Source organism: Macaca mulatta, chromosome 1, assembly GCF_049350105.2.
Source record: "Macaca mulatta isolate MMU2019108-1 chromosome 1, T2T-MMU8v2.0, whole genome shotgun sequence".
In the NCBI taxonomy this organism is placed as follows: Eukaryota; Metazoa; Chordata; class Mammalia; order Primates; family Cercopithecidae; genus Macaca; species Macaca mulatta.
The window spans coordinates 147376667-147392449 of record NC_133406.1 but is presented as its reverse complement, the minus strand read 5'-3'; the positions used below and the strand labels follow the sequence as shown (position 1 = coordinate 147392449).

Genomic DNA, 15783 nt, shown 5'->3' with positions numbered 1-15783 from the left:
TGAGGGAACTGTTTGCTTTTAAGTGCAATCCAGATGCCAACACGACACACATTCCTGCAGCCTCATCATGGACTCAGTTCAATCAATGTGGTTTGCTGAGGATTCTAAGAACTCGGGAGAGCCCTGTACTTGCTGGCAGTCCTCTGGAAGTCTGAAGGTGTTTAGTAACATCAATCCTATTCTTAAGTTCATTTTGATTTGTCTTTCAGTCAATTAAAACTTCGTTCATTTGTTTTTGTTCTCCAAGAAGGCTATGTGCACAGCATATTTTGAAACCTGGCATACATGAATGTCTGTAACCTTCAAGAATGAAACAAAATGCAGCCGGTACAACACTCTCCAGTCACAACCTTTTCCCCTGAAAACTTTGGCTCACAAGTTCTGGCACTGGTGATGTAGAAAAGTCTGTCATCCATAGCTACCATCTCCCTCACAGTTTTCACCTCCTTTCTTTTTTTTCCTCTGCATTTAGAGAATATTTCTCAAATGTGTTTTCCACATCATTGCTTCAGTACACCTCAGGGTGAATCCTTTTCACTCTCTTCCGTTTATATCTTCACTGCTATTACATGTCCAGTTTACCTGTAGCTTTCCATGTTTATTGTTCCCTTTTCATCTCAGCCTATTTGTTCCTTATACTTTTTGTGTGTGTGTGTTTGTTTTTGCTTTTTTGGGATGGAGTCTCGTTCTGTCGCCTAGGCTGGAGTGCAGTGGCACGATCTCGGCTCACTGCAACCTCTGCCTCCTGGGTTCAAACGATTCTCCTGCCTGCCTCCCGAGTAGCTGGGACTACAGGTGCCCATCACCATACCCGGCTAATTTTTGTATTTTTAGTAGAGATGGGATTTCACCATATTGGCCAGGCTGGTCTCGAACTCCTGATCTTGTTACTGCCTGCCTTGGCCTCCCAAAGTGCTGGGATTACAAGCATGAGCCACCTCACTCAGCCTGTTCCTTATACTTTTATATTTCAGTTCCACAGAGGCTGTATCTTCCTAAATCAACTAAGGATGCTAGAAAAGTTTTGAAATTTCTTACATGTCTATAATAAATAATTTTCAGAGAGTTACACTTCCTCTAAATCTTCATAATGATGTTCCCTTTGTTCAGAAAGTTTTATAAGTCCCGTATTGTTATGTGATCTCTCATTTGAGGATGAGAAAAACATCTAGACCTGGTATTTGATAACAAACAGGTATATGAACCACCACTGGCCCCATTCTGTCAACATATGTGCTAGTGAAATCTGCTCTAATCTACAGCTGCATAGTTGATGAGCATAACTTCTAATCTAATTCCCGATGTCTTAACAGGCTTCCATCTGGGGCAGGTCTGCTAAACTCAAATCCAACCATCAGGCTTAGTGTTACACAGAAATGATGGAATATTTAGAAACAAAACAAAACAAAACAAAAACAAAACTACAATCTCCGGCATATTACTTGAGACTCTTCATTATAAGTCGATGGAAAATCTATCTCTAATTGGCTTCAACTGAAACAGAATTTAGGGACTCAAATAACTTACTTCTCCATTTATTTACACCTTTTTAAATTTCTCTCAGCAGTATTTTATACTTTTCGGTGTAGAGGTGTGCCTGTTTGTTAAATTTATTCTTAAGTATTTTGGTGCTATTAAAAGACAACTGGTTTTTAAATCTTATTTAAGTAAAAATACAATTAATTTTTTATTGCCCTTGTATCTCAAGACTTTGTTAAGTTTACTTATTGTTTACAGTACTTTTAAAATTGATTCCTTAGGATATTATACTATATAAATAGTTTGAGAATAGGGCGTTTTTACTTCTTCCTTTTTAATCTTTATTTTTTTACTTCTCCTTGCCTTATTGCATTGGCAAGGACATTCAGAAAAATGTTGAGTAGAAATTTTGGGAATGGTATCCTTGCCTGTGGAGCACCCAATTCTGTCGCTGTTCGAGGCATCACTGTGTAACCCGCACAGTCCTAGGGAGACTGAACAAAGCGGGGGCAAATGTGGGAATAAAAGACAAAGACAAAAGAGTATATTTGGAAGAAGGGGTGGGGGGCACCTTGCCTCTAGTGGACAAGGGCCCTGAGCTTTACACAGCCCTTCATATTTATTAAGCAAAAGAGATAGTGAGAAGTGGGGTGGAAGAAGGGGTCAGCTGCTCGGTCCAGAGTAGGCTTGCAAGACTGCATTCCTTGAACAACAGGTTCTAGATGTCACAGTAGATAACCTCAGTGCCAGGGAATGACTGCCTCCAGCAAACCTGTCGGCAGGAGCAGTTGTGAGTTTGCTCACATCCTGCATTCATGATAGTTTGTTGTTAGATCATATAGCCTCCAGTGGAATGCTGAGTTGGTCATGTCCCATGGGCCTTCGGCTCCCTGCCCTTGCCTTGTTCCTGGTTTTAAAGGAATTATTAAGAATGATGTTAGCTGAAGGCATGTTGTAGATGCCCTTTATCAGACTGATGAAACTATCTTCTAATTCCAGTTTGCTGAATTTTATTTAAGCCCCATGCTGATTTTGGTCAAATGCTTTTTCTGTGTCTATTGAGATGGCCACATTTCTTTTCCTTATCATTAATATGGTGGATTACATTTATTTATTTTCAAATACAAAACCAATCTTATATTCCTGGGATAAAACCCATTTGATCATGTTCTATTAATTCTTTTATTTATAGCTGGATTCAATTTGTTAATATTTTGTTAAAGAGTTTTATGTATGTTCATAAGAGATTTTTAACTTTTCATAATATCTTTACTAGATTTTAGTATGTGAATTACACTAGCCTCACAAAATTAGTTGATAAGTTACTTCTTCTTCCTTTATTTTCTGAAGCCGTTTGTTAGATTTTACAGTCTCTTTCATAAATGTCTGAGAATTCACTTGTGATACTCTCTGGGCCTGAAATTTTCTCGGTAGGAATGTTTTCTATCACAAAGCGAATTTCTTTGACACACAAAAGACTATTCAGTTTTTTGGGTTTTTTGTTTGTGTTTTGGTTTTTGGGGTTTTTTTGAGACAAGAGTCTCACTCTGCCACCCAGGCTGGTGGAGTGCAGTGGCACGATCTCAGCTCACTGCAACCTCCACCTCCCAGATGCAAGTAATTTTCCTGCCTCAGCCTCCCGAGTAGCTGGTATTACAGGCGTGTACCACCATGCCTGGCTTATTTTTGTATTTTTAGTAGAGACGGGGTTTCACCATGTTGGCCTGGCTGGTCTTGAACTTCTGACCTCGTGATCCACCCTCCTCGGCCTCCCAAAGTGCTGGGATTACAGGCGTGAGCCACCGTGCCCAGCCAAGACTATTCAGTTTTTAAATTTAATTTTGTATCAGTTTTGGAAAGTTACATTTTTCCAGGAATTTGTTTCATCGAAGGCATCAAATTTATTGGCATAAAGTTGTTTTTCGAATTTGATTATCTTTTTGAAGTTTACAGATACATAATGATGCTCCTCCTTCATTATCAGTATTGGTATAATAAGCTTTTTCTAGGGGTTTTCAATTTTTTTTATCTTTTGAAAAAACCCATTTTGGTTGTATTTATTGTTTCTATTGTCTATTTTCTAATTAACTGCCATCTGCTATTGTCTTCACTTTCTTCTTTCTTGGGTTTAATTTGCTTATTTTTTTCCAGCTTCTGGTAACTTAAATATTACATTTTAATACTTCTTCCTTTCTAATATGAACAATTAAAGCTATAAATTTCTCTGTAAGCAATGCTTTAACTGCATCCCCAAAATGCTAACACATTTTTTATTATCATTCAGTTCAAAATATTTTCAGAAATATACCGTTTCATTTCTAAGTCTTTGGAGACTTTCCAAATATCTTTTTGTTACTGACTTATAGTTTAATTCAGTTGTAATCAGAAAACATACTCTGTTAGATCTCAATCTTCTGAAACTTGTAAAGTACTTGTTTCATGGCCCTGGATATGGTCTATTTTGGTAAAAGTTCCATGGTACCTAAAAAGACTGTTTATTCTGTATTTGTTGGGTATTAGGTTCTATAAATATTAACTGGGGCAAGCTGGTTAACAGTGCTATTAAAATCTTCTCTATCTGTACAGACTTTTGGCCTAGTTGTTCTACTAACTGCTCTAAAAGGGATATGAAAATCTCCAAGTATGACTGTAGACTTGAATCCTTTCTTCCATCTGTCAGTTTTATGCTTTATGTATTTTGAAGCTAATTAGGCATATATGCATTTGGGATTATGTCTTTCTGATATATTGAGTTTTAAAAATTATAAAATGTCCCTGTTTATCTCTGGTAGTACTCCTTGAAGTCCATCTTTTCCATTATTAAAATATTTATTCTAACTCTATTTATGTTTACATGGTATATCCTTTTCCATCCTTTTACTTTGAAGCTTTGTACCTTTTTGTTAAGTGCATGCCTTGTAGACAGTTTATAGTTGGGTAATGCTTTTATCCAGCTTGACAATCTCTATCTTTTAATTGTAATGTTAAGTCGATTTACATTTAATTTGGCTGGATTTGGCTGGACTGGCCATTTTAGTGTTTTCTATTTGTCTCATCTGTTTGCTGTTTCTCTGTTCCTCTTTTGGGGTGAACTGAAAAAAAATTCAGTATTGTCTTTTAAAAACAGCTTTATTGAAATACAACTCATATTACAATTCACCGATTTAAAGTATAGAAGTCAATGTTTTGTTGTTGTTGTTGTTTTGAGACAGGGTCTTGTTTTGTCGCCTAGGATGGAGTGCAGTGGCGATCACAGCCCCACAAGGTCACAGCCTTGATCTTCTGTGTACAAGTGATCCTCCCATCTCAGTTTCCCAAATAGTTGGGACTACAGGTGCATGTCACCATGCCCAGTTAATTTTTTTTTTTTTTTAATAGAGATGAGATCTTACTGTGTTGCCCAGGCTGGTCTCAAGGTCTCAAACTCCTGGGCTCAAGCAATTCTCCCACGTCAGCCTCCCCAAGTGCTGGGGTTACAGGCATGAGCCACTGCACCTGGCCCAATTCAATGTTTTAAAAACTATATTCATAGGGTTGTAAAAACATCACCACAATCTAATTATAGATCATTTTCATCCCTTTCAAAGAAACCCTGTACTCATTAGCTGTCCTTCCCCTTATTCCCCCAGCCCAAAGCAACTACGAATCAACTCTCTTTCTCTATAGATTTGCTTATTCTAGATGTTTTATATAAATGATAATACAATATGTGGTCTTCTGTGACTGGCTTTTTTCACTTAACATAACTTTTCAAGATTCATCCATGTTACAACATGAATCAGTACTTCATTTCTTTTCATTGCTGAACAATATGCCACTGTACAGATATACTACATTTTATTTTTCCATTCGTCAACTGATGGACATTTGGATTGTTTCCACTTTTTTACTATTTTAAATAAGGCTGCTATTAACATCCATGTATATGTTTTTCTGTGGATGTGGGTTTTCATTTCCATTGGGTATATATCTAGGAATAGAACTGCTGGGTCTTATGTAACTCTATATTTGACTTGTTAAAAAACTACTAAACTATTTTACAAAGTAGCTGCAATATTGCACACTTTCACTAGCAGTGTATGAGTTCCTATTTCTCCACATCCTTGTGAACACTTGTGATTGTTCTATCTTTTTCATTATAGTCATCCTAGTGGATGTAAACTAGTATTTTGTGAGCCTCTATTGTCCTTTGCTGAACTCTTTGTACTTTTGTTTTACTGGTTGCTTTAGAAATTAAAATATACATCCATAACTAATACAATCTACAGTTAATGCTGTACCAATAAACACTAAATATAGATGTCTTGTAACAGCAAAATTCTATTTATCCCAGTCCTTTGTGCTACTGTTATAAACCCTACAAAACAGTGCTTTTTTTCTTTAACCATTAGTATGTCTTTTAAAGAAATTAGGAAAATAATCTATAGTCTTTCATATTTATTCACTGATTTGCCATTTCTATTGATCTTCATTCATTTCTGAAGATATGAGTTACCAGTTAGTGTCGTTTGCAGTGTTATTTCCAGTATTAGTTCTTCAGCCTGAAGAACTTATTTTACCATTTCTTATATTACAGGTCTGCTGGTGAAGAATTCTTGTTTTTCTCTGAAAAATATCTTTAGTTAACCTTCATTCCTGAAGACTAGTTTTTCTGGATATGTAATTCTAGAGGCCGGGTATGGTAGCACATGCCTGTAATCCCAGCACTTTGTAAGGCCAAGGTGGGCAGATAGCTTGAACTCGGGGGTTTGAGACTAGGCTGCCCAGCATGGCAAAACCCCGACTCTACTAAAAATACAAAAATCAGCTGGGTGTGGTGATGCATGCCTGTAATCCCAGTTACTTGGAAGGCTGAGGCATGACAATTGCTTGAATTCAGGAGATGGAGGTTGCAGTGAGCCAAGATTGCACCACTGCATGCCAGTCTGGGTGACAGAGTGAGACCCTGACTCAAAAAAAAAAAAAAAAAAATTCTAGAGTGGCACGTTATTTCTTGTAGAAATCTAATGATGTAATGCCATTGTTTTTGGCCTCCACTGTATCTAATGAGAAGTCAGTTGTAATTATGTATTATTGCTCCCCTGTGTGTAAAGGGTTGTTCTTCTCTCACTGCAGCCAAGATTTCAGCAGTTTTATTAAAATGTATCTGATGTGGTTAACTTTGTGCTTATTCTTCTTGGGGTTTGTTAAGCTTCCTGGATCTATAAGTTGATATTTTTTCACCAAATTTTACTGTTGGTGAAATTTTCTCAAAATTTTTTGCCCCATTTTCTCTCTTTGCTCTTTTAGGAACTCTACTTATATGTATGCTTAGACTGCTTGCTAGTGTCCTAGAGGTCTCATAGGTTCTATCTAGTTTTCATGAATCTTTTTTCTCTCTGCTCTTTGAGTGTTTTCTATTGATGTCTTCAAGTTAATTGACTCTTTGATGTCCCAAATCTGCTGTAAGGTCCATTTTTCATTTCAGTTATTATACTTTAGTGTTTTATAATTTTCACTTTTAAAAAGTGTCTCTTGGGAGGCCAAGGTGGGTGGATCACCTGAGGTCAGGGATTCGGCACCAGCCTGGCCAACACGGTGAAACCCTGTCTCTACTAAAAATAAAAAAATTAGCCAGGTGTGGTGGTGCATGCTTTTAATCCCAGCTACTCAGGAGGCTGAGGCAGGAGAATAGCTCGAACCTGGGAAGCAGAGCTTGCAGTGAGCTGAAACCACACCACTGCACTCCAGCCTGGGCAACAGAGTGAGACTCCATCTCAAAGAAAAAAAAAAAAAAAGGAAAAAAGAAAAAATTTCCCTTTCTGTTTGAGGTTTTCTACTTGTTCAATTACTATACACATATTTTCTTTCATAGTCCTTAAGCATATTTATAATGACTGCTTTAACAGCTTTGACTTAGAATACAAACACTTGGTCATCTTGAAGATATTTTGTTATTGACTACTTTTCTTTTGAACGTTGTTACATTTTCCTGTTTCTTCACATGTCTAGTGATTTTTGGATTGGTTCTTACACATTATGTATAATATGTTGTCATGACTCTGGATTCTGTTACATTCCTCTGAAGATGGATCTTTGTTCTAGCAGGCAGTTAATTTGGTGGGACTCTCAATTTCCAAATTCTGTCTCCCCTGCCATCAGCATCTGTTGAAACCTCTTCTCTGTTCTTTTAGCTTCCAGGTGCTGCTTTTTCATTGCATTTCCTGGGCCTCCCCACACATATGAAGGAGTTGGGCACATGTTAAATGCAGGTTTGGTGACTAATCTTTCTGCATCTCCTCCCCTTCCAAGATTTTTTGCCTAAGTTTCTGGCTGCTCTACTAGTCCTGAGCCCTGTTATCCAAGATTTCTGCCTCTGGAGCCAGGCACAGACTGGGGAGGACCTTCAGGGGCAAGTTCCTTCCTTTCAGATTGAGTTTATCTTTTCTTTCACTTCCTTTCCAGTGCCTTTAAATAGCTGTTGCAAATATATAAATGTATATATGTAATTTTTAAATCTACATTTCAATAATCTTTATCTGTGGGAGGTTAGTGTGAGTAATCTATTATGCCATCACCAGCAGATGAAATAATCAGTGTTGTTTTGATTCAGTGTCTCACACTGGGAGAATTTTTTGGATTCTTCATCCACCTTTCAGAGGTTCATCTTTATCCTGGCTGACTTTCCAAGTTGTCACAAGATGGAACCAGCAGCTTTCAGAGCTACATGCTTCCATCTTCAAAACCAGAGAAGGAAGAAAGAGCCAAACCATCAAACGTGGTCCTGGGCTTCACTCCAACTAAACAAATTTTTAGAAAACATAACCACCCTTGAACCAAGCACTGTGGCCAGTAGAATGCTATGAGCCGACTGGCTTAGGCTTGGGTCACTGGTCATCTTCTCCCTCTGGCCCTATTCCTTGTTTCTGACTCCCTGAAGGCCTATAACCCCACTTACAGGTCCCTGTTGCTTTTGTAAGCCAGGGGAGTGATGCTGTGGAATACTCTTCCTCAAGGGCAGCACGGCCTTTTGTGGCTCCCAATTTTAAGGACACAGGTCAATTGCAATTCTCTGGCTCTCACAAGCCTGAAGTCTTTTCTCTTCACCTCATATAGCACTTAAAAGTATGGTTCCCACTCCCCATTGGCCATTTTGGCTTTAGCTCTCTTTCATATCTGGGTTTGAGTTTCCTTGTCACTTCTGGTATCTGGAGATTTCCTTTGTCTGCTTTCAAACTTAATCAGGTAGTAATAATAATAAAAAAAAAAACTGAGAAAGGGAGCTTATATTTTATCCAGCATTTCTATGTATTCGAAGAAGAAAAAAAGAGGAATCTTCTCATATTAACTAAATCAGTAACTTTCCTTAGCCTTCAGGATATAGAACCAATTCTAATTCATTTAACACAGAGGGCCCTTCATGGTATCATTTACCCTCTTAGTTTCATGACCTGAATACCCTCAAATGCAATCTTTTCTTTTGCGAAGGAAAGAACTTTTTGTAATTCTCTGTTCATGCCATGCCATTTCTTCTTTCCATGCCTTTTCTGATACTGTTTACTCTATATAGAATATTATCTCCCCAAGGTGCCCATGCCCTCACACACAAATTTTTATCTAGTCAACTGATACTCATTCTAAAAGTCTCCAACTAAACATGGCTCTTAAAAGCCTTTTCTGTCTCTCCCTCCCCTATATCAACTAAGACTAAGACGGTCCCTTCCTGGGGTCCTGTAACACTCTATACACACTTCTGAAATACAAATATCACTCCAATTGCTGGATTACTTTTCCCACTAGACTACACTCCTTGAAAGAAATATGTCTTACGTAATTGATTACTTCTAGTACTTCATTCTTCGTTTGGCACATATTAGATATTTGACAAATGTTTGTTGAATGAATGGAGAGACAGATTCTTTTTTCTTTTTTTAAAAAAATTAATAGATTTATTCTTTAGAGCAATTTGTTTTTTGGTTTACAGAAAAACTGAACAGAAAGTACAAAGTTCTCATAGAATTGGCAAAACCTGGACGTAACCAAGATGTCCTTCAGTAGGTGGATGATACATAAGCTGTGGCACATCAGACAATGGACAATTATTTAGCAATAAAAAGAAATGAGCTGGCCCCTCATCCCATGTGCAGACCCCACCACTGAAGGCCTGGTGCCCACACCATATCAAAGAAAAAAGAGACTGAGTGCAGAAGAAAAGACAGCCTGCATGATGGAAACATTTTTTAAAACAGAAGATGTATTTCAATTAAAAGAGATGGAGAAGGCCAGGTGCAGTGGCTCACGCCTGTAATAGCAGCACTTTTGGGAGGTTGATGCAGGAGGACTGCTTGAGGCCAGGAGTTGAAGATCAACCTGGCCAACCTAGCGAGACCCATCTCTAAAAAAAAAAAAAAAAAAGACATGGAGAAGACTGCTCCCAAAGAGAAAGGCATTACTGCTGTGTTAGTAAAAGAAAAAAGTCCTTCAAAGTTTAGTTGATAATGATATGGTTGGTGAGAGAACTGGAACTTCTCATTATTATCAGGCTTTTCCAAGTAAAATTCTTCATGCAAGGACCTGTAAATTGGAGGTTCTGAAATCTCAGTTGTTTCAGAGAATCCAAAAGCATGCAAACTTACAGAAAAGCATCAGAAAAACTAAAACTGGCCAACATGAGATGAAGGAGTGAACCATGCTAGCCAAAGAGCATTCTTCACTCTGGGATCAAAGGGAACAGCTAAAGACAGAAGTTGAAAAATGCAAATAATGTGACCCGCAAGTTGTTGAAGAAATACATCAGGCAAATAAAGTACTTGTTAACAGATGGACTGATAACATATTTGCAATAAAATCTTGGGCCAAAAGAAAATTTGGGTTTGAAGAAAATAAAATTGATAAAACTTCTGGAATTCCAGAAGACTTTAAGTACATTGACTAAAATATACCATGGTGGTAAAGAATCTATGAGCTCATAAACATGCAAATTTTTAAATATTATCCAACTAGGCCGGGTACAGTGGCTCACGCCTGTAATCCCAGCACTTTGGGAGGCTGAGGCAGGAGAATCACAAGGTCAGGAGATCGAGACCATCCTGGCTAACATGGTGAAACCCCATCTCTACTAAATATACAAAAAATAAAAAATAAAAATTAGCCGGGTGTGGTGGCACACTCCTGTAGTCCCAGCCACTCGGGAGCCTGAGGCAGGATAATCACTTAAACCTGGGATGCAGAGGTTGCAGTGAGCTGAGATCGTGCCATTGCACTCCAGCCTAGGCGACAGAGCGAGACTCTCTCTCAAAAAAAAATTTTTTTTAATTTAAAAAATATTATCCAACTAAATGTACTGAATTGTCTTTTACCTATAACAGTGTTTATCATTTTATTAAAGTATAAAATGTAAAAAAGAGAAAGAAATGAACCATCAAGCCATGAAAAGACATTAAATGTGTATTCCTTTTGTAGTAATTCTAAGATTTTAGAAAATTATTTGTCAGACATACTCTACCTGATTGAAAAATGCAAATAATGTTGTTGAAGAAATACATCAGGCAAATAAAGTACTTGTTAACAGATGGACTGATAACATATTTGCAATAAAATCTTGGGCCTAAGTGTATTCCTAAGTGAAAGAAGCCAATCTGAAAAGGCCACATACATACTGTGGAATTCCAACTATATAATATTCCAGAAAAGGCAACAGTAAAAACATCAGTGGTTGCTAGGGGTTGGAGGGATGAACAGGTGGAGCACCAAGGATTTTTAGGGCAGTGAAACTACTCTGTTTGATAATAATATAATGGTGGATACATGCCATTATACACTTGTCAAAACCCAAAGAATGTACATCAAGAGTAAACCCTAATGTAAACTATGGGCTTCTGGAGATAATGATGTGTCAATGTAGGTTTGTCAATTGTAACATATGTACCACTCTGGTGAGGGATGTTGATAGTCAGGGAGGCTGTACATGTGTGGTGCAGAGGGGTATATGACAATGCTCTGCTTAATTTTGTCACAAATTTTAAATTGCTCTAAAAATTAAAGTATATTTTTTAAAAATATGAAAGAGCTAAATATACATCTCAAGAAGAAGAAAAAGAACAGAAAAACAAACAAACCCCCCCAAAACCCAAGAAGTAGAAGGAAAGAAATAATAAAGATAGAAACTAATAAAACAGAACATAAAATAAAAATCAACACAACTAAAACTTTGTCCCTTTGAAAAGTTCTAAGAAGAAATTGAAAAGGTGAATAGTTTCTATATCTAAAAACCACAGAAGGAAAAAGTATCAGGGAGGCAGGCATGATCAATAGTATATAATGCCATAACAAAGTAAAGTACAATTAATATTGAAAACTGCCCGGTGTGTGGCTCCCATCTGTAATCTCAATGCTTTGGGTGGCCAAGGCAGGAAGATTGCTGGAGGCCAGGAGTTTGAGACCAGCCTGGGCAATATAGCAAGACCCCTTAAAAAAAGGAAAAGAAAACTGCCTGATCTAACAATAAGGAGATCACTGATAACTTGGGCAAGAATAATTTAAGTGGAATGGAATGAAGTAGAACAAGTCTCTAAAAGCAAAAAAAAAAAAAAAAAAAAAAAAAATCCCAGATGTGTTGACATTAATGCTGACATATATCTGCAAGAAGCTAGATTTGATTTATCTTTACCTTTGCACAGTGCCTCACATATCACTGCCTGCAACACTATTTGCTGAATTAATTTAGTTGGATGGAAAAGAAAGGACCACACATAAAGAGCTTTAAATGCTTGACAGTATTGAGGCTTAAATGAAGAAGTTTTAAGATTTCTCAACAGATAAACAGTCTGATGTTTAAAGAAGATTAATCTGGATGTTAGCTTAAGACTTTTAAAGGGAATACTGAGGAAAGGGAGACTAGTTAGGAAGTTATTGCAGCAATCTAGGCCCTTCTGGATTAGGATAGGCCAACAGCAGTGACGATAAAAGGGTAAAATTTGAGACATTATGAAAGTAAACTTCTTAGGATTTGTCAACAAACAGATATGAAAGTTAGAAGAAAAAGATGTTAAAGGTTTGAAAGACTGAAAAACTTAATAAAGAACAAAGGTCAGTGGTAACACACAATGGCATTTTAACTAAATGCAACCTCAACTGGATCTATTTCTACGGTTTAAGAAATTCACGTTTTTAATTTTCAGCATACAACTTTTGGTCACAAAATAAAATTTCTTGAACAAATGAATTTTAAATCTAGATGTAAACTGAGATCTTTATAAATGAATAAAAAAACAGTGGAGAATTTATTCAAATTTATATACTTCTATATTTATTTCCAGAAGGCAAGATAATGGGATAGTTTTGAAATATCTAGTAGAATATGCCAATTTTTCATAAAAGAAAAGTTTTTTTTCTTAACAGTTTAAATCTAGAAAACTAGTTTAAAATCAAAAAGTTATGCATGAGAAAAGCTAAAATGACAAATCTGGCAAGATATCTACTTTTATATACATATATCAGAAGTTTTCTATTTGTGGAAACATGCAAACTCGCATAGTTCAAATGTATTTCCTGAGTCAGCATATACTGGAAGGTTTCTCACCTTCCTCTTTTCATCTTATTTTGGCTCACCTTCTCCCTCAAAACATCTTGAAACATAGATACTGTGGAAACAAATGAAAATGATCTATCTCTGAAAGCATTCAGAATCAAATAGCTCAGCATTCCTCTTCTTTTTCACTAAATTGTGCTCTGCACCACAAAATTAAACAGACATCCCTAGGGATACAGATTTGCCAAGAGTGTTCCTGGCAAAAATAAAACCTGGCCTTTCTCCAGACTGCTATACATGGACAACAATGGAAGTTCTACGAATGGAGATTGATTGCTGGCTGGCTGGCGGGTCTGTGGTTACTTACTAGTGTCAAGATGAAGAATATTAGGCACAGATCATTTTCATGTCCAAAGACTTCTGAAAAATGTGCTCTGCTTGACTTCTCACATTCAACAAAGTGAGAGTTATCTACTGAAGAAACAGTTATAATTCTAGCTCTATTCCTTTAAGTATCAGACTAGCAAACTGAAGCCCAGCGAAGGTGGGTCATTTGCCCAGAATCATATAGCTAGTTGGTGACAGGACAAAACACAGGTCTTGAGATTCCCAGTTCAATATTTCCACCTCTCTATTGAGCAACACTACTCTCTAAATAATACTAAAAAGAATGTGTTACTCATGTCTTAAACTCTTTTAATCTAAGTCATTTCATAACTTGACATTCCTGTTTGGTATTTTGCTAGAAATTGCAATATACTTTTATTTTGTGAGATACTATACATTAATATAACAGTTTTTAAAAGAACTATGTATTTTAAGTCCCAGAATCACCAAAATAAAATGAGATTAGAAATGGTTTTAAAACTATTAAAACGCAATTAATAAATTCTGAATCTTTAAACTTGGGGAGATTCTTTAAAAATTACAGCTGAATATATTTAAAAGCAGAGAGGGGTACTGGAATCAAGGTCACAAGACCAGGATTTAAGTGCTATCCCTGCTACTGACTAGCTGCATGACCTGAGCATGTTTCCTCCTTATCTATAAAATGAACAGGGTCAATCACGGTTACTGAAATCATTTTTATCATTTAAAATACAGTTCCAGACAACTCAAGGATAAGATCTTTATCTTATCCTTATTATATTATAACGTGTTCAAATAATTGAGCAAAAAAAAGAAAAAAAATCCCTCACTATTCTATACCTAACTAACTAAAGACAATAAAACACAGGAAATGGCTGGGCATGGTGGCTCATGCCTGTAATCCCAGCACTTTGGAAGGCTGAGGTGGGAGGATCAGGAGTTCATGACTAGCCTGGGTAATTAGGCGAGACCCTGTCTCTACAAAAAATAGGAAGATAAAAATTAGCCAGGCTGGAACATCTACTCTGGTGGCTGGAACAGCTACTCAGGTGCCTGAGATGGGAGGATCAATCACCTGGACCCAAGAGTTCAAGGTTGCAATGAGCTATGATCATGCCACTGCATTCCTGCCTGGGCAACAGAGAGAGACTTCATCTCAAAAAGAAAAACAAAAGAACAATAACAACAACAAAAAAACCTCACAGGAAACATCATCTCTACTATAAAAAAGCTGTAGATTTGGCTCTGCATAGAGTCAGCAAGAAAAACAATGTCAGAAAAATGCAGTACACAGTTGAAGTTATGGAAATCTGGATCACATCTTTCTGCATTCATTTAACTAAATAGGCAGCTTTGAAAACCTAAGTATAGTTTTTCTGAAGGGGAAACAGAAGGAGAACATAAAAGAAGCTCAGAGAAGCCGGGCATGGTGGCTCATGCCTGTAATCCCAACACTTTGAGAGGCCGAGGCAGGCGGATCACCTGAGGTCAGGAGTTTGAGACCAGCCTGACCAACAAGGAGAAACCCCGACTCTACTAAAAATACAAAAATTAGCCAGGCGTGATGGTGCACGCCTGTAATCCCAGGTACTCAGGAGGCTGAGGCAGGAGTTCTCCTATTGCTTGAACCCAGGAGGCGGAGGTTGCAGTGAGCCAAGATCACACCACTGCACTCCAGCCTGGGCAACAAGAACGAAACTCTGTCTCAAAAAAAAAAAAAAAAAAAAAAAAGAAAGAAAGAAAAGAAAAAGAAAAAGAAAAAGGAAAAAGAAAGAAAGAAGCTCAGAGAAGTTGTTTTAGTCCAGTTCTGCCAGACCCTCCACAGCAAGTACCATGCAGCACTATCAGACATCAAGACCCTTTATCCATTGCTTTATTGAGTGCTGTTATACATGGTCCTGGATGATTTGAACCTGTTTAATAATAGGTCTTTTAGATCTTTGGGGGTGAAATTAACTGTAAAAACAACTTTTACTTTTGCTTTTCTACTACTTGAGACAATTGTGAATTCACACAGATATAGATACCCTTACATACAATTCACTGTTCATTCACTCTATAGAAATCCAAAAAGTACAAACATAGTCCCTGTACCCCCCAGCTACCAAGAGTTTACAATTGAATAGGATCATGAGTTTTACTATTTAATAAATTCTTACCAGTTTTTATGTCCAATTCACTGTGCATTCACTCTATGGAAATCCAAAAAGTATAAACATAGTCCCTGTACCCACCAGCTACCAAGAGTTTACAACTGAATAGGATCATGAGTTTTACTATTTAATAAATTCTTACCAGTTTTTATGTCCAATTTAATTGCACTTAAGTCCTTTGTCTCTTAACAGACGTAAAACAGAAAAATTAATTTGTAAGGTACTAGAAAAAAGGATTAAGGAATCATAAAGAGCTAATCCAAGGTTGGGCAT

General features: G+C 37.1%; 1 protein-coding gene and 1 pseudogene across 1 annotated transcript in view; one reads left to right on the top strand and one right to left on the bottom strand.

The window, feature by feature from the left end:
- The window catches only part of DIPK1A (divergent protein kinase domain 1A), a 120837-nt gene that overhangs the window by 76669 nt on the left and 28385 nt on the right, over nucleotides 1–15783 (bottom strand).
- On the top strand, nucleotides 9448–10495 carry LOC100426341 (meiotic nuclear division protein 1 homolog; annotated as a pseudogene).